Consider the following 23,473-nt stretch of genomic DNA (forward strand, 5'->3'; position numbering starts at 1 on the left):
TCAGGGTACATAATAGCCCCCCCCAAAAAATGTTACTTCCCTTTCAAGTACCAGGGTGAATCTAAGCCTGAAGCTATTCCTTTATTAATGTATTCCACAAACCACTGCAAATGTTGCAGAGAACGCAAATGTATATATCCAGTTCCAAACTAGAAGCCCATGAAAGCAGGATCCTACCTTTTGGTCACTTGTTGTTTAAAAGGTACCTATACAGTACCTGATGGAGAAGGCAATGGCACCCCACTCCAGTACTCTTGCCTGGAAAATCCCATGGACAGAGGAGCCTGGTAGGCTGCAGTCCATGGGGTCGCTAAGAGTCGGACACGACTGAGCGACTTCACTCTCACTTTTCACTTTCCTGCATTGGAGAAGGAAATGGCAACCCACTCCAGTGTTCTTGCCTGGAGAATCCCAGGGACGGGGGAGCCTCGTGGGCTGCCATCTATGGGGTCGCACAGAGTCAGACACGACTGAAGTGACTTAGCAGCATACAGTACCTGAAATACAGTGGGTGTAAAATGAATGCTTGTTGAAGGAAAGATAACCTGGTCTCTGCCATCCCTGAGTTTGGATTTAGAGAGAAGATGAGGAATATGCATAAATAACCGTATCCAGGTTGATTGATTCAAGTGGTCAGGGAGGAGTAAGGGGTATGTAAGAAATTACCCCCTGCAGGGGACTCAGGCAAGGCTTCACGGGAGAGGCACATGAGAATCAGCTTTGAGGAAAGGGAGGATTTCAAAGTGCAAGTATGAGAAAGAAGGCTGAGAATAAAAAGGAGGACCCGTTTAACCCATGGCTGAAATTTACAGCTGAAGCTGGAGGTGGCTCCCTCTCTGGGTATGTTTGTTGTTGCTGTTGTTTAGTGGCTCAGTCGTGTCCAACTCTTCTGTACCCTGTGGACTGTAGTCCCACCAGGCTCCTCTGTCCATGCGATTTCCCAGGCGAAAATACTGCAGTGGGTTGCCATTTCATCCTCCAGGGATCCTACCAACCCAGGGATTGAACCTGCATCTCCTGAACTGGTAGATGGACTCCTCACCATTGAGCCACTACGGAAGCCCCTATGCATGCTTATATGTCTGTAATTCAGAAAACCTCTCATTATCTGAGTGTGTAGTATTCTCTGGGTGGCATGCCCAAATTATATTATTAAATATCTTAAAGGAACTCTTTGTATTCTGGCTGGCTTAGAGACAAAAAACCTCATATATAAATTAAATGTTCCTAAAAAAAAAAATACCCCAGAAATAAAGGAAATTGAGCCTGGAATACTTTCAATGTAAAAAAAATAAAAAGATATTCTTACAGAAACAAACTTAGAAATTTTAAAAAACTTCAAGTACTCAGGATGCAAGTAAATCTTTGGCAAACAAGACTAGTTCAACAATTTCAGTTTAATAAAACAGCTGCTTTCTGAGTTATAGTTTTGCATGATACAAATATGTTTTTACTCTACACAACTATCTTCTTCCTAAACTTATCCAGATTTACTGATAGAGTAAGTTAGCATTGTTGTTGTTTAGTGACTAAGTCATGCCTGACTCTTTTGAGACCCCATGAACTGTAGCCCACCAGGCTCTTCTGTCCATGGGATTTCCCAGACAAGAACACTGGAGTGGATTGCCATTTCGTTTCCCAGGGGATCTTACCAACCTAGGGATTAAACCCAAGTCTCCTGCATTTGCAGGCGATTCTTTACCACTTAGCCACTAGGGAAGCTCTAAGTTAGCATTACTTCTACTAAATACATAGAATTTTAGAATTTTTTTAATTCAAATATTTGTTTAATCATACCAAATATTATTCTGACAAGCTTTATTTCAATAGTAATTATGTTTTCTAGTATGTTAGCTTGAAGATAATTTCCAAGATCATTAAGCAACTCTCAAAATCCTGGACAGATACTAAGTTGACTTCATTAATAGATATTTGTTAGATACTAAGATCATTTCTAAAAAGACAGAATACTGAAATGGTGTCACTAAGTATAATTTAAGTATAATATACTTTTGCTTCTTATTTTTATATGCTATTTGGGTCTGTTAATAAATGTGTTTATGTTTTGCCACTTTGAGAAGTTGTAATAAAGGATATGCAATGGATACAGAAAGTTGTAGAAGGTTCCTGAAAGGGGATTTAATTGTGGTCAGAGCTGGCTACATTTAATGGGTCTATTTATGAGATTGTCATTGTATTTGAGCTATTTTATACCTCTCTATAAACTGCAGACAATGGATATGCAAACTTTGTCTTGTCAGGCAGAGATTAACTGACTTCCTTCTTCCCCATGGAAAACCCAGTTTTGGTACCTGGGTACCTGCAAATTGAACCAGATCCTGTTACCTTGCCCAAATAGTGAGTTTTCCCCCAATTTTCAGTTCTTCCAGATTCCTTCAGTATCTGGCTACAACCTTCCAAACTAACTTTCCAATTTGTCTGCCTTCTGCCTGGTGGCGTACCTAAGAACTATAGCTTGACTGTCCATATTCCTTCTGGGACTCTTGGTTGCCTTGCAGCTGGCCATTTGCCCTAGGACCTGAAGAAGGTCTGGAAGCTGGAGCTCTACTGCTTGATATAAAGCTTGAAGCACTATCCATCACGCAGAGCATGCGTGAGCTGGAATTCTCTCTTGACAAGCCACTCTCTGGACTACTAAGGAAGGCTGGTGAAATGCTTGGGTCATGCATGCCCTTATGAGAAGTGACCTTGATTGTGGACAGCAATTTCACCAAGAACACTGACATTCTAGCTCAAGACCTTCAAGAAACTCAAGGAGCTGTGCTGCATAACTGCATGTGTTCCTCCACTGGCCTGTGGGAATCCACTGGACTGGTTACTCTTAGAGTACAACTCCTGGTTCTTTAATACAACCTTTTATATCACTCTTTCTCTTTTTCACTTTAAAGTGAAAGTCGCTCAGTCATGTCCAACTCTCTGCGACCCCATGGACTATATAGTCCATGGAATTCTCCAGGCCAGAATACTGGAGTGGGTAGCCTTTCCCTTCTCCAGAGGATCTTCCCAACCCAGGGATCGAACCCAGGTCTCCTGCACTGCAGGCGGATTCTTTACCAGCTGAGCCACAAGGGAAGCCCTTTAAACATATTTCTTTTAAGATGCCTGATCTCCAGGACCCTAAAATAACCTACCTTTGCCACCACTTCTCTGCAGATGGTTGAACTGGTTTTGCAGGAATAGAAGCAACAAAAAGTCCTCAAGAGACTATTTCTCAGACTCTGCTTCACTCCATTCAGGGGTTTATAAATTACTTCTGAGTTGTTCAGTGACAAGTGATATTCATTCATTTTTCAAAAAAAGGACAGGCAGTGTTGAACTTTACCTGAGGCCTGTGCTCTCAGAAAACAGCTGGCTAAGAAATTCCCCCACACATTTGTTCTCTGAAATCTCTCTTCTCTTTTGTATTCCAAGAAACAGCTACAGCAATGTTCCCCCATGCACTAAAAGAAGACTCATCTCTAGTCTTCTTCATGACTCTTATAAGACTGTGGACGACCCCTTTGCTGACCTATCCTTATTAAAATTCCAGGCCCCCCTTTCCTTTCTTAGAGAACTTTCTCATTTATGAACATTCTTCCTATTGCAATAGCTTGAATAAAATCATCTTCTTACTCGACAATCTGTTCTGTCTGTTATACTTTCCAATTTAAAAAATAAAGATAGATGTGGGAGGCTTTTTTCCAGTCTTTGGAATTGTTGTGTAAGGAGGTGATGTCTGAGACAGTGTCTGCCAACTCCAACCATGCAACAAGCCTGATGATGGAGGGGCAGGGGACACGGTGGGGGGAATATGCAAAGTACCTGGGTCCTTGATGACATCGTTATATTGCTGAAAAGAGTCAATCTCCTTACTCCCCATCACTTCCAGACTTCTTATTCCAGTAAACAATATTTCGTCTTATGCTTTAAGTTACTCTCTGTTGGGTATTCTATTTTGAAGCCTCAAACACCCTAATAGAATGCTTGCAGGCTTCAGGAATAAAGAAAACCTGTGCCAGAAATCTTGAAAGATGTTTGAGAAGAAACGATTGCCTGTTATATGCAGGTTATATTGTTGTTCAGTTGCTAAGTCATGTCTGACTCTTTTCTACCCCATGGACTGCAGCTTGCCAGGCTTCCCTGTCCTTCACCATCTCCCAGAGTTTGCTCAAACTCAAGTCCATTGAGTCGGTGATGCTATCTGATAATCTCATCCTCTGTTGTCCCTTTCTCCTCCTGTCCTTGATCTTTCCCAGAATCAGGATCTTTTCCAATGAGTTGTCTCTTCGCATCAGGTGGTCAAAGTATTGGAACTTCAGCATCAGTCCTTCCAATGAATATTCAGGGTTGATTTCCTTTAGGATTGACTGGATTGATCTCCTTGCTGTCCAAGGGACTCTCAAGAGTCTTCTCCAGCACCATACTTCAAAAGCATCAATTCTTCAGCTCTCAGCCATCTTTTTGGTCCAACTCTCACATCCATATGTGACTACTGGGAAAACCATAGCTTTGACTAGACAGACTTTTTGTTGGCAAAGTGATGTCTCTGTTTTTTAATATGTTATCTAGCTTTGTCATAGCTTTCCTTCCAAGAAGGAAGTGTCCTTTAATTTCATGGCTGCAGTCACCATCTGCAGTGATTTTGGAAGTTATAGAGAGACTTAGTTTCCTGTGTCATTGTGTGACACTGGAGTTACAGAATCATTCCTGAAAGGACAAAAGACACAAAAGAAGCTTTCAGATATGAATGAAGAATGATTCAAAGGTAACCTGGATGGATAGATGATTGAGGACCTGAAGAGCTGTTGGACATCTCAGCAGATGTCAGCACAGGCATGTAACCTCACAGATCAAATGCACTCTGTGCCTCCCTTAGCATGAACAAGGGTCTCCAGGGAAAAGTGGGCACGTTCAAATGGATTGAGATGAACTTTTACCCACATGCAATAGCCAGACTCATGAGGCAAGGGCTTTGACGATGCCTATCTAGTGGGGTGGCCTTCACGAAGACCTTCTTCCATCTCTAGAGTTCCCAGGAGGAAACCTGGGGGAGTCTTGGCATGAAGTGGGAGTAGGGGAGCAAGAAGGATGGGATCCTGACCCCCTGTTGCAATTCAACCAGAGCAGTCTAATTTTATTGCACTGTATTTGCACTATATTTGTGGCTTGCAATTACAGTTTTACTTGGGAAAGAATTCCAATGCTAGCAACAATTATTTGAAACCTGTGAGCTAGAGGATACATCTCAACATCTCCCACCTCCATGCTCAAGTAAACCTTGAGGGAGCAGGTATGTGGTTGGGGTTGAAAGTAGGTGTTGGTGCACAAGTTTCAGGAACCTTACTGACAAAGGTCTGTCTTTACTATGGGTCAGAAACAGGGGTAGAGTGGCCCAACTTAGCAACCATATTTTGATAAAGAAATCTACTGTTACTTTCTCCCAATAAAATAAAACTCATATCCTCAAAATTTGGCCTGCAAGGAGGACCTCAAGGGGGAGGATGGGAATTGGACGTAGAAACTCTTCTTCTGTTCCTCTAGGTTCTAAGTGTTCTCTTCCCCTTTGGATTTTCTCAATTTGTTCACTTCCTCCACTCTCCAACACTCTCAACAGAATGATGCTCCCGCAACATCTTTCTTTCTTTCTTCAAATATCTTTCTACTTTCCACTTAAAATGGCAACAAGTCAGTTCCACAGATTCTCCAGCTAAAATGGACTTTCAAAAACAACTGAAGGTTAGGGAAGAGCAAAAGAAAAACACATGAGTATCAATCAAGTACATGATGCAATTTTCAAAGCACAGGCTCTGATTCCACTTGAACTGGATTGTTCTCAGGGATTTTACCTCTTCCTGTTTCATACAAGCTCCTGTTTCATACAAGCTCCGTGAATGTCAATGAGCTAGCCATCCAAAGGGCTGACATCACTTCCCAGATCCTCTGCCTAAGCCCTCACTTCAAAAGTGAAAGTGAAGTCGCTCAGTCATGTCCGACTCTTTGCGACCCCATAGGCTGTAGCCTACCAGGCTCCTCTGTCCATGGGGTTTTCCAGGCAATAGTACTAGAGTGGATTGCCATTTCCTTCTCCAGGGGATCTGCCCAACCCAGGGCTCAAACCCGGGTCTCCCGCATTGTAGACAGACGCTTTACCATCTGAGCCACCAGGGAAGTCAACCTCACTTCAAAGCTCCCACCTGTTGCCTGTGGATAATAGTGGCCACCACCTAGGATCTTCTCCTAAACATCTTGACTCTTCCCATTGACAAGATCAAAAAAGATTCTCTTCCAATACCTATCTTGGCTTGGTTATGACACATATTTTCTGCCCAGGATTGACAGGATGATTCATTCTTCAAGAGAGATTGCCCAGTACAATCTCAGTACAAACACTGGTGTGGCTTTATCCTTTCAGATCAAAGAGTCTATTGTTATCTTAATCCTTTTATAACCAGACAGGGGAAATTATACACTAAGATTCCTCTTTTTTTTTTTTTTTTAATTTTTATTTTGTTTCGAAGGATAGCCGATTAGCAATGTTGTGACAGTTTCTGGTGGACAGCAAAGGGACTCAGCCACACATATACATGTGTCCATTCTCTCCCCAAACTCCCCTTCCATCCAGGCTGCCACATAACATTGAGCAGAGTTCCATGTGCTATACAGTAGGTCCTTGTTGGTTATCCATTTTAACTATAGCGGTGTGTACAGGTCCATCCCAAACTCCCTAACCATCTCTTTCTCCCATCCTCACCCCCCTCCCCACCCCCTCCCCAACCATAAGTTTGTTCTCTAAGTCTCTAAGTCTCCTTCTGTTTGGTAAATAAGTTTCTTTGCCATTTCCTCCTCCAGGGGATGCTCCCAAGCCAGAAATGTGCATCTCCTGTGTCCCCTGCATTGGCACACGGACTCTCCACCATTGAGCTGCCTGGGAAGCCCAGTTCATTTGTATAATTTCTTTTTAGGTTCCCCATATAAGGGATGTCATATGATATTTAGGATTTTTAGAATTCCTTTCATGAAGAACATTGTATTTTGGCCTGAAGGGTGTTGGATATGGGGTGGAAAAGCTTTTTTTAAACACCTGGGGCTTGAAGTCTACCTTAATCCCTGGCCCTCAGCCTAGTTCTGTTCCTGGGCCTGGGGAACATCTTAACAGAAGAATTCGAAGTTTCAACAGGTGACCCAGGAAGTGAGGACGGGCGCCTTAGGCCAGTTACTGCATGAAGGAGGAATTTGGAGAGAACAGGAATGTCTAAAAGTGGACTTTGGTGTGACTGCTGTAAATTTTTCCTCTAACTCCTCTAAGAAATCTTTAGTTAAATCTACAAGGCTCGTGTGCTTGGTGTGAGTGAATTCTTTTGCACGTTGACTTTCATGCCTGGTTGGGGTCATCCTTGGTGCAACACAGGACTGGAGGAAGACAAAATCTAGACTCAAATGGGCCATGAGAGAGTAAGTCCTCAGGGAACAAGTGTTGGGACAGACAGACTGTGAAACTGGAAGTGTAGGCCAAGTTTAGCTGGATGTGTAGGTCAAGGAGGCCCTCGTTGACTTCAGAGCCACAGCATGATAAATTAAGCACTGTAATCCTTCACTGATCCCCAGTATCTAAAGTCCATACTCCTTGGGGGAGAGGGGCCCCTCCTCCAAATACTTTTCTTTCCTCAGATTGTCTTTCCATTTTCCTTCTAAAATGGCAACAAATCTCATCTACAAATTTTTTTTTTTTTTTTTAGCTAAGACTGGAATTTTCAAAACAACTAAGGATTAGGGGACTATACATCAATTAAATGATGCAATTTCCAGACACAGGGCTCTGAACGTTTGTATGCATGACACACAAAATCCATTAAAATTTGGCTCCCCAACTCTTCAATGTCATCTCTTCACCACTCCTATCGTCACGGATACTGCTGCACTGCCACCGTTAAGAAACCTAAATGATGACCTTGTCACTCCACCAGGTAGAAGTGACCACTCTTTACCCCATGTCTCACTGGAGCATCGCATTCCAAAACGCTCTGTGTGGGTATTTATTCACATGCTTTTCTCTTCCAATAGATGGTGAGTTTCTTGCCCCAGAACCTAACAAGTCCTTGTGAAGTAGTAGATTCTCAATAATATATGTTGAATGGGAAGGGCTCCAAAGCAGGATATAAAAATAGAAAGAGAGGAGAATGACTAGGCGGGAGTGACAATTCTCTCTCTTATGATCCAGATGACTTTGGGTAGGTTTCTGAATCTCTCAAACTGTCAACTGCCTCATCTATTAACAAAGGCTACTTTGTAGAGAGAAGTTTAAAGTATATAAAGGACCTGGCCTCTAGCAGGTATATAGTAAGTGGACCCTATTACTCAGTAGGCTGGTGGTTTTCAAGGTATTGCTTTTCTAGCAGTGTAACTCTTTTAAAAATGAAATGTTCACAGCCCTGAGTAAGAGCAGAGCTGCTCTAACTTGGGGGTGCAGCCTCAAAGCCCCACCTGCTGAGCTACTTCCCCATCTTGACACAGTCACTCTTCACCCCAGAAAATCCCTGGGCTCCCAGAATAGGGAGTAAAATCTACTGCCTTAGACCAGCATGGAAGATACACAAGTCGTAGCATGGGAGATGATTGTAAGCGGCTTAAAGATATAGCATTAAAGAACACTGATATCTTTTAAAAACTTAGTCCCTGTCCAATTAAATTTTTTTTTCTGAATTTTTAGAGGAAAGTCTGCATCTGGAGCTAATACATTTTTAACTCCTCTCTTACTTTCTCCTAAGACTCCAATACTCAAAGACAGGAGGCTGCAATCTCAGAATCTTCTAGGAGTACCTCACTGGAAGTTAACACTATGGATTTTGCTGGAGTCCAACTCCAGCAGCCAGGGAGTCAATCTGAAGACATGGACAGTGTTGGTGAGTAATGAGACAGCCTCTCATCTTTCTTGGACTGCCTGTTTATTTCAAGTTTAAGATTCTCTTTTATACTTTTACAAAAACATTAGGCCAGAGGTTTGAAATTTTCAGTACCCCTTCTCCCAGATTTATTACCTCCATAAATCATTGTTGCTCTTCAAACAGAGTTCCTGCTTCAGTGATTCTCTCAGATTTCTCTCGGAATCAGCCTTATCATCTATTAACTACCTCCTCTAATGTGACCTATGTGGCTGCGCGGGCGCAGGAGGGCCTAGAGGAGCTATCCCACGCTGAAGGTCAGGAAGGGCGGCGGTGAGGAGATACCCCTTGTCCAAGGTAAGGAGCAATGGCTGCACTTTGCTGGAGCAGCCATGAAGAGATACCCCACGCCCAAGGTAAGAGAAACCCAAGTAAGACGGTAGGTGTTGCAAGAGGGCATCAGAGGGCAAACACACTGAAACCATACTCACAGAAAACTAGTCAATCTAATCACACTAGGACCACAGCCTTGTCTAACTCAATGAAACTAAGCCATGCCTGTGGGGCAACGGATACTGAAAGAGGAACTCCCCAGGTCAGTAGGTGCCCAATATGCTACTGGAGATCGGTGGAAAAATAACTTCAGAAAGAATGAAGGGATGGAGCCAAAGCAAAAAGAATACCCAGCTGTGGATGTGACTGGTGATAGAAGCAAGGTCTGATGCTGTAAAGAGCAATATTGCATAGGAACCTGGAATGTCAGGTCCATGAACCAAGGCAAATTGGAAGTGGTCAAACAAGAGATGGCAAGAGTGAATGTCGACATTCAAGGAATCAGCGAACTAAAATGGACTGGAATGGGTGAATTTAACTCAGATGACCATTATATCTACTACTGCAGGCAGGAATCCGTCAGAAGAAATGGAGTGGACATCATGGTCAACAAAAGAGTCCGAAATGCAGTACTTGGATGCAATCTCAAAAACGACAGAATGATCTCTGTTCGTTTCCAAGGCAAACCATTCAATATCACAGTAATCCAAGTCTATGCCCCAACCAGTAACAATGAAGAAGCTGAACAAGACCTTTTAGAACTAACACCCAAAAAAGATGTCCTTTTCATTACAGGGGACTGGAATGCAAAAGTAGGAAGTCAAGAAACACCTGGAGTAACAGGCAAATTTGGCCTTGGAATACGGAATGAAGCAGGGCAAAGACTAATAGAGTTTTGCCAAGAAAATGCACTGGTCATAACAAACACCCTCTTCCAATAACACAAGAGATGACTCTATACATGGACATCACCAGATGGTCAACACCGAAATCAGATTGATTATATTCTTTGCAGCCAAAGATGGAGAAGCTCTACACAGTCAGCAAAAACAAGACCAGGAGCTGACTGTGGCTCAGATCATGAACTCCTTATTGCCAAATTCACACTTAAATATAACAAAGTAGGGAAAACCACTAGACCATTCAGGTATGACCTAAATCAAATCCCTTATGATTATACAGTGGAAGTGAGAAATACATTTAAGGGCCTAGATCTGATAGATAGAGTGCCTGATGAGCGATGGAATGAGGTTTGTGACACTGTACAGGAGACAGGGATCAAGACCATCCCCATGGAAAAGAAATGCAAAAAAGCAAAATGGCTGTCTGGGGAGGCCTGACAAATAGCTGTGAAAAGAAGAGAAGCAAAAAGCAAAGGAGAAAAGGAAAGATATAAACATCTGAATGCAGAGTTCCAAAGAATAGCAAAGAGAGATAAGAAAGCCTTCCTCAGTGATCAATGCAAAGAAATAGAGGAAAACAACAGAATGGGAAAGACTAGGGACCTCTTCAAGAAAATCAGAGATACCAAAGCAACATTTCATGCAAAGATGGGCTCGATAAAGGACATAAATAGTATGGTCCTAACAGAAGCAGAAGATATTAAGAAGAGATGGCAAGAATACACAGGAGAACTATACAAAAAAGATCTTCATGACCAAGATAATCACGATGGTGTGATCACTGACCTAGAGCCAGACATCCTGGAATGTGAAGTGAAGTGGGCCTTAGACAGCATCACTATGAACAAAGCTAGTGGAGGTGATGGAATTCCAGTTGAGCTATTCCAAATCCTGAAAGATGATGCTGTGAAAGTGCTGCACTCAATATGCCAGCAAACGTGGAAAACTCAGCAGTGGCCACAGGACTGGAAAAGGTCAGTTTTCATTCCAATCCCAAAGAAAGGCAATGCCAAGGAATGCTCAAACTACCGCACAATTGCACTCATCTCACACCCTAGTAAATGAATGCTCAAAATTCTCCAAGCCAGGCTTCAACAATATGTGAACCGTGAACTTTCTGATGTTCAAGCTGGTTTTAGAAAAGGCAGATGAACCAGAGATCAAATTGCCAACATCCGCTGGATCATGGAAAAAGCAAGAGAGTTCCAGAAAAACATCTATTTCTGCTTTATTGACTATGCCAAAGCCTTTGACTGTGTGGATCACAATAAACTGTGGAAAATTCTGAAAGAGATGGAAATACCAGACCACCTGATCTGCCTCTTGAGAAATTTGTATGCAGGTCAGGAAGCAACAGTTAGAATTGGACATGGAACAACAGACTGGTTCCAAATAGGAAAAGGAGTACGTCAAGGCTGTATATTGTCACCCTGTTTATTTAACTTCTATGCAGAGTACATCATGAGAAACGCTGGACTGGAAGAAACACAAGCTGGAATCAAGATTGCTGGGAGAAATATCAATAACCTCAGATATGCAGATGACACCACCCTTATGGCAGAAAGTGAAGAGGAATAAAAAGCCTCTTGATGAAAGTGAAAGTGGAGAGTGAAAAAGTTGGCTTAAAGCTCAATATTCAGAAAACTAAGATCATGGCATCCGGTCCCATCACTTCATGGGAAATAGATGGGGAATCAGTGGAAACAGTGGCAGACTCTATTTTTCTGGGCTCCAAAATCACTACAGATGGTGACTGTAGCCATGAAATTAAAAGACGCTTACTCCTTGGAAGGAAAGTTATGACAAACCTAGATAGCATATTCAAAAGCAGAGACATTACTTTGCCAACAAAGGTCCGTCTAGTCAAAGCGATGGTTTTTCCTGTGGTCATGTATGGATGTGAGAGTTGGACTGTGAAGAAGGGTGAGCGCCGAAGAATTGATGCTTTTGAACTGTGGTGTTGGAGAAGACTCTTGAGAGTCCCTTGGACTGCAAGGAGATCCAACCAGTCCATTCTGAAGGAGATCAGCCCTGGGATTTCTTTGGAAGGAATGATGCTAAAGCTGAAACTCCAGTACTTTGGCCACCTGATACGAAGACTTGACTCATTGGAAAAGACTCTGATGCTGAGAGGGATTGGGGGCAGGAGGAGAAGGGGATAACAGAGGATGAGATGGCTGGATGGCATCACTGACTCAATGGACGTGAGTCTGAGTGAACTCTGGGAGTTGGTGATGGACAGGGAGGCCTGGCGTGCTGCGATTCATGGGGTCGCAAAGAGTCGGACACGACTGAGAGACTGATCTGATCTGATCTGATCTGAATGTGACCTATAGTTAACTTGTGACTACATTGTAGCTCATGCTACATTCCTCAGTTTACTACTTATCTTCCTAAATCCTGTTTGCCCCTAACATCTTGAGCTCACTATCTCTTAAATAGGCTTCTAGCTATCAGATCAGATCAGATCAGATCAGTCTCTCAGTCGTGTCCGAATCTTTGCGACCCCATGTATCGCAGCACACCAGGCATCCCTGTCCATCACCAACTCCCGGAGTTCACTCAGACTCACGTCCATCAAGTCAGTGATGCCATCCAGCCATCCCACCCTCTGTTGTCCCCTTCTCCTCCTGCCCCCAATCCCTCCCAGCATCAGAGTCTTTTCCAATGAGTCAACTCTTCACATGAGGTGGCCAAAGTACTGGAGTTTCAGCTTTAGCATCATTCCTTCCAAAGAAATCCCAGGGCTGATCTCCTTCAGAATGGACTGGCTGGATCTCCTTGCAGTCCAAGGGACTCTCAAGAGTCTTCTCCAACACCACAGTTCAAAAGCATCAATTCTTTGGCGCTCAGCTTTCTTCACAGTCCAACTCTCATATCCATACATGATCACAGGAAAAACCACAGCCTTGACTAGAAGAACCTTTGTTGGTAAAGTAATGTCTCTGCTTTTGAATATGCTATCTAGGTTTGTCATAACTTTCCTTCCAAGGAGTAAGCGTCTTTTAATTTCATGGCTACAGTCACCATCTGTAGTGATTTTGGAGCCCAGAAAAATAAAGTCTGCCACTGTTTCCCCATCTATTTCCCATGAAGTGATGGGACCGGATGCCATGATCTTTTTCTGAATATTGAGCTTTAAGCCAACTTTTTCACTCTCCACTTCCACTTTCATCAAGAGGCTTTTTAGTTCCTCTTCACTTTCTGCCATAAGGGTGGTGTCATCTGCATATCTGAGGTGACTGATATTTCTCCCAGCAATCTTGATTCCAGCTTGTGTTTCTTCCAGTCCAGCGTTTCTCATGATGTACTCTGCATGTAAGTTAAATAAGCAGGTGACAACATACGGCCCTGAGGTACTCCTTTTCCTATTTGGAACCAGTCTGTTGTTCCATGTCCAGTTATAACTGTTGCTTCCTGACCTGCATACAGATTTCTCAAGAGGCAGATCAGGTGGTCTGGTATTCCCATCTCTTTCAGAATTTTCCACAGTTTATTGTGATCCACACAGTCAAAGGCTTTGGCATAGTCAATAAAGCAAAAATAGATGCTTTTCTGGAACTCTCTTGCTTTTTCCATGATTCAGCGGATGTTGTCTCTAAAAATTCCTAACTTCTATAAGCTGTAGTAAAATATGCTAACTTTACAACATTCCTTAAATCTTGAACTTCTAACTGTTTTAATTATTTCTAAGCCCTAAATTCAGTAAACTCCTTTGCCATAAACATTGTCCTCACAAACAGGCTTCAGATAGCAGTCCCTCCCATGGCCTCAAGCTACAGCCTATGTGCTCATCCTGGAACACTCTTTTATAAAAGTCCTTGAACAAATGTCAATGATTAACTTTATGAATTATTTTCTGAGCACAGCTGCAGAAGGCTTTGTGCCTTTTCATGTTCCTCTCAAGAACAATAAGCACTTTAATATTCCTTTTCAGTCAACTCAGCCGAGGAGAGGAAAAGACAAATCAGAATTACAAGGCCTAACTCCTTCATCCCGGGATTCGTGCCTGCAGAATGAGGAGAGGGGGCTGGGGACCATGCCTCCATTTTGTCAGTAATGCCTAACGCGGCTCCCGACAGGATTTGTTCAGTTCCATCTCTACCAGTATCATGCTGTTTAGGTTTGGGGAAATTATTTGACAACAAATTTGTAAAACAAAAATAACAATGCTTACTTCATTTGTGAGTATCAGCATATATTTATTCTAGATATATCTATTGAGAGATTTCCGTGTGCCAGTTACCCTGGTGGAATACAGTGGTAGACCAGACAAATGATCTGGTCTTTGGAAAAGATCGCATCTTTGCCTCTTGGATCTTCCATGCTAGAGGTAGATATAGATCAATAAGGAGATGATTCATTGATATAGTATGCTAAGACCACTTGCAGCATCCAGCATGCTTGGGAAACACTTAAGAAGGACACCTAACTTGGACTTGGGGGTAGGGGTAGTCAAAGAAGTTTTATTGGAATAAATGGCAGCTCAACTGAGTTCTGAAGACCTGTTTAATCCAGAAAGAAAAAGGGAACATGTGTAAAGGACTACAGGGCAAGGGGCACGGAAATAAAAGATGTTGAGTCCTTAGTAAAATGTCCCAAACACAGACATTATTCCAAATGGCCACAGCCTTTAGAACTGCTCTAATGTGCTTGGTCTCTAGAATAATTAGATTTATTTCTGTACCTCAACATGAAAGCAGTTTCTGCCACATAGTGGATGCCCAATAAGTAAATGACTGAATAAACAAATAAATGAGTAAATAAATGAATGAATGAATGTTAGTTATTTCTGTCTGCTTCCAGAGGCTGGTCCATATCACGAGCCATATTCTTACTCAGGGATTACCAGAGAGTAATCCTGCAGCCTGGTTTGTACTTGGGACTTGGAAGATTTTTGTTGGGTTCAGCTGGTAACACATGGCCTCCCTTACCGCTAACCCAGGAGGGGCTGTGCTTTTTTCTCCTATGATACAGATGCTACTAACTGAGACTGCTTTTGTCTCAAGGCATTCTGTCTGAATGGCTCCAACCGTCATCCCACAGACTCAGGCAATCTGTGATACTGTAAAAAACACCATGACTGCCTTATCTTCTGGGACCCTGCCTGACTGTGGCTCATGGACCAATGGAGCAGCTTAGCAGGTGAGAGATAAGGAAAGTCAGGCTAACATTAACAGGAAGGATGAACATTTATTGACCACTTTCTACTTGTCAGGCATTCTGTATGCTAAATGCTCTATATGCCTGACCTCATTTAAATCTTCACAAGGACCCTTGGAATTGGATACTGATATTATCTATGTTTTCCAGACGAGAAAACTGAGGCTTGGAGAGTGATATGACGGTTTTAAGTCAGGGGTAAGCTGGGATCAAACCCCGTTAGTGCAACTGAAAAGCTGGTACTCTTAACCTCAACCGCAAGCAAGCAGAGCAAAACACAACTTGTGCATGCTGCCCACAGCAGCCCACATCTGCCCACACCAACAAAATTAGGGGCATGCCAACAGAATCTGCGCCAAACTTTGTTTCTATTGACTTTGTGAGCCTATGAGGGCACTGAATAAACACTTATTTAGCAAAATGGGGAAAAGAGAAGAAGATTGAACCAAGCGATTCCAGTCATGGAATCTTTTTTTCTCTGTTGTGAACCACATCATCTCAGGTTGCACTTTATCAGTTTAATCTTTCTTAATTTGCAGTCACTGCAACAAGAGACTCAGTCTCTGACAGCAGAGAATAGCTCAGTCTCTGCCTCTGGAATTATATAAATAATATGGCCCCAGAATTCACAAGTTTTTCTTATTTTGCAGAATGAGTTCTTCCCAAATCTCAATACCCAGAAGCTGGCGTGCATGCTAAGTCACTTCAGTCGTGTCTGGGTCTTTGGAACCCTACGGACTGTAGCCCAGCAGGCTCCTCTGTCCATGGAATTCTTCAGGCAAGAATATTGGAGTGACTGCCATTTTCTTCTCCATGGATCTTCCCAACCCAAGGATCAAACCCTTATCTCTTAGGTCTCCTGCATTGGCAGGCGGGTTCTTTACTACTAGCATCACCTGGAAGAGCAATGTAAAAACTACTAAGAAAATCTTTATTCTTTAAACATTTGCCTTCAGATCCCCATAGGTGGTTGACCTTCAGACCCATCAGTGCTCCCACTCAGAACTGTGTCCCTTTGAGATTAGTTAGGCCCTGAATATGTTCCTTCAAGATTCACCTTGAACATAGATAATTTCCACCATTTGTAGAGGGCCCTAGTGGCTCAGATGGTAAAGAACCTGCCTGCAATGCAGGAGACACGGGTTCGATCCCTGGGTCAGGAAGATCCCCTGGCGAAGGGAATGCCTATCCACTCCAGTATTTTTGCCTGGAGAACTCCATGGACAGAGGAGCCTGGCCGGCCACAGTCCCTGGGGATCACACAGAGTCAGACATGACTGAGTGACTAACACACTTACTGGCCAGGACCTGAGCAGAGCCTCTTCCACTTGCTGCCTCTGTTCTTTCTGCAGCCTGCACGGGTCCAGTGCTCCTCTCCAAAGACCCTTTCACGTGACCTCCTCTTTCTAACTCTATCATTTTCCTCACTTCTCATTTTCAGCAGATCGCCGTGCTGAACGCTTTATAAAGGAAATGGAGCTAATGAGACAAGATCAACTCTTCTTCCCACCCCCACCCAAACCCACTCCCTCCCACTTCCCGGGCTCTATGCCAATTCTTATCTCTTCTTTCTTAAAATGTGAACCTCTCTCTCTCTCTCACCTCCCTACACTCTCTCTGTTAGAATCTTTCCTTCCTTAAACCCACATATCCTCTCTTGAAATTTGAATCCATTCTTGCTTTTACCTTTTTTTCTTTTCTACAGAGAAAAAGTTCTCAGATTCTCTGTTTTCTCACCTAGTTTTCAGTCGTCTGTGGGCTGCCTTCAATTCCCACTGGCCCATCAAAATGTATTTGGCAAAGGTCACATGGGATCTCCCCATTAGCCAAGCCTGTTGGTGAGATTTTTGAAACCGTCTTATTGGGCATCTTTAGGATACTCAACACTCAATCATTCTTCACTCTAATAACCTCCTGGCTAACCTGACTTAGCGACTGTACTCTCTTTATTCCTCTGATCCTGCTGTCTCAGCTTCCTTCAGAGACCCCCTCTCCCCTGTCCCCCAGGGTGAGGTCCTGGCCACCTCTTCAGCCCCATCTCCCATCACGTTCTCCTTTTACTTGACCCTGAAGACACTCACTTGCATGTGTCCATCTGTACAGACTCCGCAGCCTCAGGCCTCCATGCCTTTCCTCCTGTGGTTCCCCCTTTCCAGGACACCCTTCCCCCCAGCCTTGCCTGGCTAACTCTTACTCATCCTGTAAAGGTGACCTGGATTTATGTTTGGGGAACGACCCTGGCCCCTCTCCCCTTCTTCTCCTCTTGCCCACTCCCTCCTGTTCTCCCAGCAGCTCAACAGCCCCGTGTGTGTCTCCATCCTTGTCACACTCTCTAATGGCTTTTGTTCTGGCCTCTCAAACACTCTCAGTGGAGTTACTGGATTCACCTCCACGAGGCCTGAGAGATGCATGGCAACCCAGTGCTGGTACCAGAGGCACAGGGCAGAGCGGTCCACGGGCTCCTCATCAATGAATGAATTAGGAAGCTCATGGGGAATCCCTGCGGTCCGGTGGCGACTCCTGGACCCATAATCTGAAGCTTCCCTGCTGGCTTTGTTCTCTCTTTGCAGGCTGACAGGAAGAAGTCAGGCTGCGGCTCTGATCAGCACTACAGACCCCATTATCTAATCTCAGTGGGGCCTCAGTGCCACTCAGACAGCCTCCTTGATCCTGGATGACTCCCTACCACTGTCCTTGAGCACATTCTCCAACTGTTTCCATTTTTCTTAAACCCCGGACCTACTCCAGCCCCTCTGCCCACAGGTCCTGCTTTGCTTACAAGACTGAAGTCCTTGACTTCCTTCTTCTTCCACTAAAAACCTCCTTGTTTCAGGGCTCCCCTGGTGGCTCAGTGGTAGAGAATCCACCCGCCAATGCAGGAGACAGGGGTTAGATCCCTGATCTAGGAGGATCCCAAATGCCATGGAGCGACTAAGCCCGTGCGTGTGTACTTGGTCGCTCAGTCGTGTCCGACTCTTTGCAACCACATGGACCGTAGCCCGCCAGGCTTCTGTGTCCATGGGCTTTCCCAGGCAAGAATGCTAGAATGGGTTGTCATTTCCTCCTCCAGGGGATCTTGCCAACCCAGGGATCAAACCCATATCTCCTGCAGCTCCTGCATTGGCAGGTGGATTGTTGGGAATCCCAACTAAGCCCGTGGGCCACACCTCCTGAGCCTCTGCTCGAGAGCCCTGGAGCTACAACTACTGAGCCCACATGCCCTAGAGCCTGTGCTCTGCAACGCAGGAACCCATGGCGATGAGAAGCCAGCGCACCGCAGCTAGAGACTGGCCCCACTCTCCAAAACTAGAGAAAAGCTGGTGCAGCAACAGAGACCCAACACAGTCATAAATAAGTAAATAAAAATATTTTTTAAAAAACCCTGACCTGGGAGGATCCTACATGCTACAGAGTACCTAAGCCCGTGCGCCACAACTACCAAGCCCGTGCTCTAGAGCCTGGAAGCCGCAACTCGGAGCCCATGTCTCAGAGCCCGTGCTCTGAAAAAAGAGAAGGCACCACAATGAGAAGCCTGCGTACCACAACAGAGAGCAGACCCCGCACACCACAACTAGAGAAAAGGCTGCATGAAGACCCAACACAGCCAAAAATTACAATAAAACAAAACAAACCCACAAACTTCCTGTTTCTTCCAAGTCTCTCCTCTCTCCTCTCTGCCCCTCAGGGACCCCCATGCCCTGGACTGGAGGAGGTATCCTCTGCCCACCGGTCCTAGAGATCCGTCCCCAGGAATTTTCCCCTGGTTCCTGCATCTTCTTCAGCTCCCCAGGCTCATCACCTCAGCTTAAAAAGAGATTCCAGTGTTTCCCACACAAATAAATACATGAATGGGTAAACAAACACCTTTTTTTTTTCATCATGCAAAACACCATCCTACCTTTCTCTGTAATGGCTGCTTCCTCTCCACACCTCTTCCACTTACATATTTAGATTACATCAGTAATCTCTGTTCACAGCAGAATAGTTAGAAACTGTACACAAGCAAAAAGCGGAAGCTATTATCATGACCCCTCAAAAATGACTATATTATTACCTGGAGTACAACTTCCAAACTTCTTTCCATGCATATATGCATGTAAATAAGGTTTAAAAAAAGATTTTAAAACAAAGATAAAATCATCTTCTATGTTGTGTTCTGTGACTAGCTTGTCTTATTTCACAGAGTACTTAGAGTGTCTTTTCGCTGAGCTTAGCCAGATAATTCAGGATCATCTCCATCTCAAGATTCTTAACCCCACCTGCTAGATCCTTTTGGCTATATAAGGTAACATATTCAGGGTAACATATTCACAGGCTCTAAGGATTAGCCCGTGGACTTCTTTGGGGGAGGGGGACATTATTCTGCCCGCCCTAAATAGTCAGTAGCCCAAAGACATGAGAAGGGTCACAGTGATTGGTGGGATTTCAGCACGGGAACAGCAGCATTCTGATGAGACCTCAGTCTTGTCTCATCACATAGTCTCCATGCCCATAAGTAGAGATCTACACTGTCTCTTAAAGAAACAAACTCACAGTTATAACGGTACCTCTTTTATGGTCCATTCCATCTTCCTTTTTTGTGGAAGTCACCTTTCTCCCCCACAGCACATGATTCTGGTGGGTTTGTCACAGAAGGCACCTGTGCTCTGGGCTGACCAATCACAGTACTCCACGCTTTTGGACACAGCAGTTGAAGGATGGGCAGCAATGTAAACAGGGCCTGTAAGATTCTTGGGGGAGGGGCCTGGTCTGGACGCTGAGACAAGAAAGTTTTCTCTCTTGTGGAGACGGTGAGCTCTAGAAATGCTGTATCCTAGCGAGGCTGTCCTTCCCATCATGGAGAGAGATCCTGTCTAAGAATGAAGCCATTCCAGAGGAAAGGAGAGGGACATGGGGGTAAGTGGGGAGTGCGAGATCTTAAGACTAACGGACATCAAATCTGAGCATTTGGGTCCAGACCTGCCTAAAGCCAGACAATTTCTGGACTCTTCAACTGCATGAGCCTATAAATTCATTATATCTTTCTTTGCTTGAACTTTGAACTAGTTTGATTCAAGCTTCTGTTACTTAAAGAATCCTTACTAATACAATACTATTCCACAATATGGATTCATTAAAATCAAATTAACCAAATACTTCAATATTTGGCCTTTAGATGGTTTCCAATTTGTACTACTGTTTAATAAGGCCATAGTTAACCTCCTTGTACCTCTATCCCTACGCATGTGGCATTATTTAGACAACATCTGGGGACTTCCCTGGTGGTCCAGTGATGAAGACCTCATGCTCCCAGTGGCCTAAGTTTGATCAGGGAACTGGATCCCACAGGCCGAAACTAAGGATGCCCCATGCACCTGAGACCTGGTGTAGCCAAATAAATAAAGTGTAAGAAACGAAAAGAAAACAATCAAGGAAATACATTTAGAGTATTGTGCTGGGCGAAAAGTTTGTTTGGGTTTTCTATAACATCTTGTGGAAAAACCTCGAATGAACTTTTCGGCCAACCCAATACATTCGAATGTATTCTTTAGAGTATATTCAAAGAAACCCATCAATTTTACCCATTGTGATCTGGCTACAACCCCACAAGCCTCCTTAAATCTCCTGCTCCTAGGTCACCAAACATCAAAGTGCCTAGTCCAATCATCCTTTTCTCCACCCTCACCCTACGAATAAGCCTTTTCTCATTTCTTCCACCTAAACGATCCTCTTAGACTCCAATGAGTCTTTCTTCCTACCTTCTTTTCTCACTTCCAGGACTGAATCCAGATGCCAATTCAAAAATACTGGTGAAAAGTTGGGAGTACTGGATTAAGACCGTTTGGGGTCTGTCTGTCTTTACTGAATTTGTTACAGTACTGTTTCGGTTCTGCATCTCGGTTTCTTGGCCGTGAGGCATGTGCCAGCTCCCTGATGATCGAACCTGTACTCCCTGCACTAGAAGACGAAGTCCCACCCATTGGATGGCCAGGGAAATCCCCCAGAAATGATATTAATCTTCTGGAGGAGGTCTTAGATAGCTTTAAAGACCTGATAAAAGCTATGTTTTTTTCCTTTCCAGAAATATGCACAGTCAGACAAATGTTCGCATACAACTCCAGAGGCTTCAAGAGGCTCCTGGGTCACTTTGGAACCCCCAGGGAACCTCCTGATCTATATCCTCCAGGTTAAGAACCTCTGGGTACAGCAATGGCAAATGCTTGACTCCTCTACAATCTACCACTTGCCACTTCAGTGCCCCCTGCTCCAGTGCCTTCAGTTCAGTTCAGTTCAGTCGCTCAGTTGTCTGACTCTTTGCGACCCCATGAATCGCAGCATGCCAGGCCTCCCTGTCCATCACCAACTCCCAGAGTTCACTCAGACTCACGTCCATCGAGTCAGTGATGCCATCCAGCCATCTCATCCTCTGTCGTCCCCTTCTCCTCCTGCCCCCAATTCCTCCCGTCATCAGAGTCTTTTCCAATGAGTCAACTCTTCGCATGAGGTGGCCAAAGTACTGGAGTTTCAGCTTCAGCATCATTCCCTCCAAAGAAATCCCAGGGCTGATCTCCTTCAGAATGGACTGGTTGGATCTCCTTGCAGTCCAAGGGACTCTCAAGAGCCTTCTCCAACACCACAGTTCAAAAGCATCAATTCTTCGGCGCTCAGCCTTCTTCACAGTCCAACTCTCACATCCATACATGACCACAGGAAAAACCATAGCCTTGACTAGACAGACCTTTGTTGGCAAAGTAATGTCTCTGCTTTTGAATATGCTATCTAGGTTGGTCATAACTTTCCTTCCAAGGAGTAAGCGTCTTCTAATTTCATGGCTGCAGTCACCATCTGTAGTGATTTTGGAGCCCCAAAAAATAAAGTCTGACACCGTTTCCACTGTTTCCCCATCTATTTCCCATGAAGTGATGGGACCGGATGCCATGATCTTCGTTTTCTGAATGTTGAGCTTTAAGCCAACTTTTTCCCTCTCCTCTTTCACTTTCATCAAAAGGCTTTTTAGTTCCTCTTCACTTTCTGCCATAAGGGTGGTGTCATCTGCATATCTGAGGTTATTGATACTTCTCCCAGCAATCTTGATTCCAGCTTGTGCTTCCTCCAGCCCAGCATTTCTCATGATGTATTCTTAGTGCATTGGTAAACATCGCCCACATCGCCCACACATCCTCTTGCTGAGCTAAACCTACTGTGGTAATCATTTCACAATAAATCATTTCACAAACCATCATGCTCTACACTTTAATCTTATACAGTGATGTATGTCAATTATTCCTCAAAAAAACTGGGGAAAAGAAAACACTTTCTAAGAAACAAATGAATATTTATCCAATAGTCACAAGAAATCAAATGATTTTCCTAAAAGAGGCTTCTCTTCATTTTCATTTTATTTTCCATGATCCACCTCAAAAAAAAAAAAAACTCTTAAAAAAAAACAAAACCAGCCATTTCTGCAGATGGTCTCCTAACATGTGTTTTCCTCAAGTGCCCTTCGTCAACTGGAGTTCACAGGTTGGAGAAGGAGAGTCAAGTAACCCAGTCATTACCAACCAACCTGCCATGTGCAATGACTTCACGACCATATGGGAGGTCCTTGAGAGAGTCTTCAGGGAGAAACTCAGGGGCCACTGACACTTTGGGCCAGCCCAGAACAACTTAACAGAAGAGAGGGTGGATGGGCAAGTTAAGAGGAAGTGCAGCTGCTCTTCAGGACACACATTCATCCCTTCTCTACTGCCCTCCCCACCTTCCCCCCTGCCGCTCTGCCTCGGCATCTCCCAAACTACTCCAAGTGCTCTTGGACCCGGGAGACCAGCTCAGTGCTGACCAGGGTCCTCCCTCCAGCTGCGCCCCCAAAGCATGGAAGTCTGTGACATCTGGGATTCTGCACATCTGGGAAACAGTGCTCAGGCCAGCGACCACATTTCGCCTTCAATATAATTTCCCCTCTGCCCTTCTGTCTATCGCAGGCCTCTTAAATCATGGTGGCTCCATCCAGACCTCCGTATCTTAGTGACTATCTGTTTTGCATTCCTTGCTTCCTCCTCCCCCCACGTTTAATGGGAAACGTTTCCTGTCAACATTTCTTCCGTCCTTTCTGGTGACTGTAACTCCAGCCATTTTGTTATCGTCAATGAATTTCATTAAAAAGGGATGAAGATCCCACGTTCCAAGATCACTAGGGTAGATATTAAGTGAACTAAG

At 44.1% G+C, this 23,473-nt stretch overlaps 1 protein-coding gene and 1 long non-coding RNA gene across 2 annotated transcripts in view; one reads left to right on the forward strand and one right to left on the reverse strand.

The window, feature by feature from the left end:
- LOC147342555 (uncharacterized) overlaps positions 1-23,473 on the reverse strand; it is a 61,271-nt gene that overhangs the window by 4,879 nt on the left and 32,919 nt on the right. Inside the window, exon 2 of the mRNA XM_086384735.1 lies at positions 3,823-4,707. The gene's annotated coding sequence lies outside the window, so the exon portion shown is untranslated. The remainder of the gene's footprint in view (positions 1-3,822; positions 4,708-23,473) is intronic.
- On the forward strand, positions 8,766-10,700 carry LOC147342556 (uncharacterized). The gene is made up of 2 exons (XR_015157915.1): positions 8,766-8,900; positions 9,066-10,700. It is a non-coding gene; the product is annotated as an uncharacterized LOC147342556 (long non-coding RNA).

Source organism: Bos grunniens, chromosome 29 (assembly GCF_055505025.1).
Source record: "Bos grunniens cultivar Pamir isolate PY7600 chromosome 29, Bosgru_T2T1.0, whole genome shotgun sequence".
Classification (NCBI taxonomy): domain Eukaryota; kingdom Metazoa; phylum Chordata; class Mammalia; order Artiodactyla; family Bovidae; genus Bos; species Bos grunniens.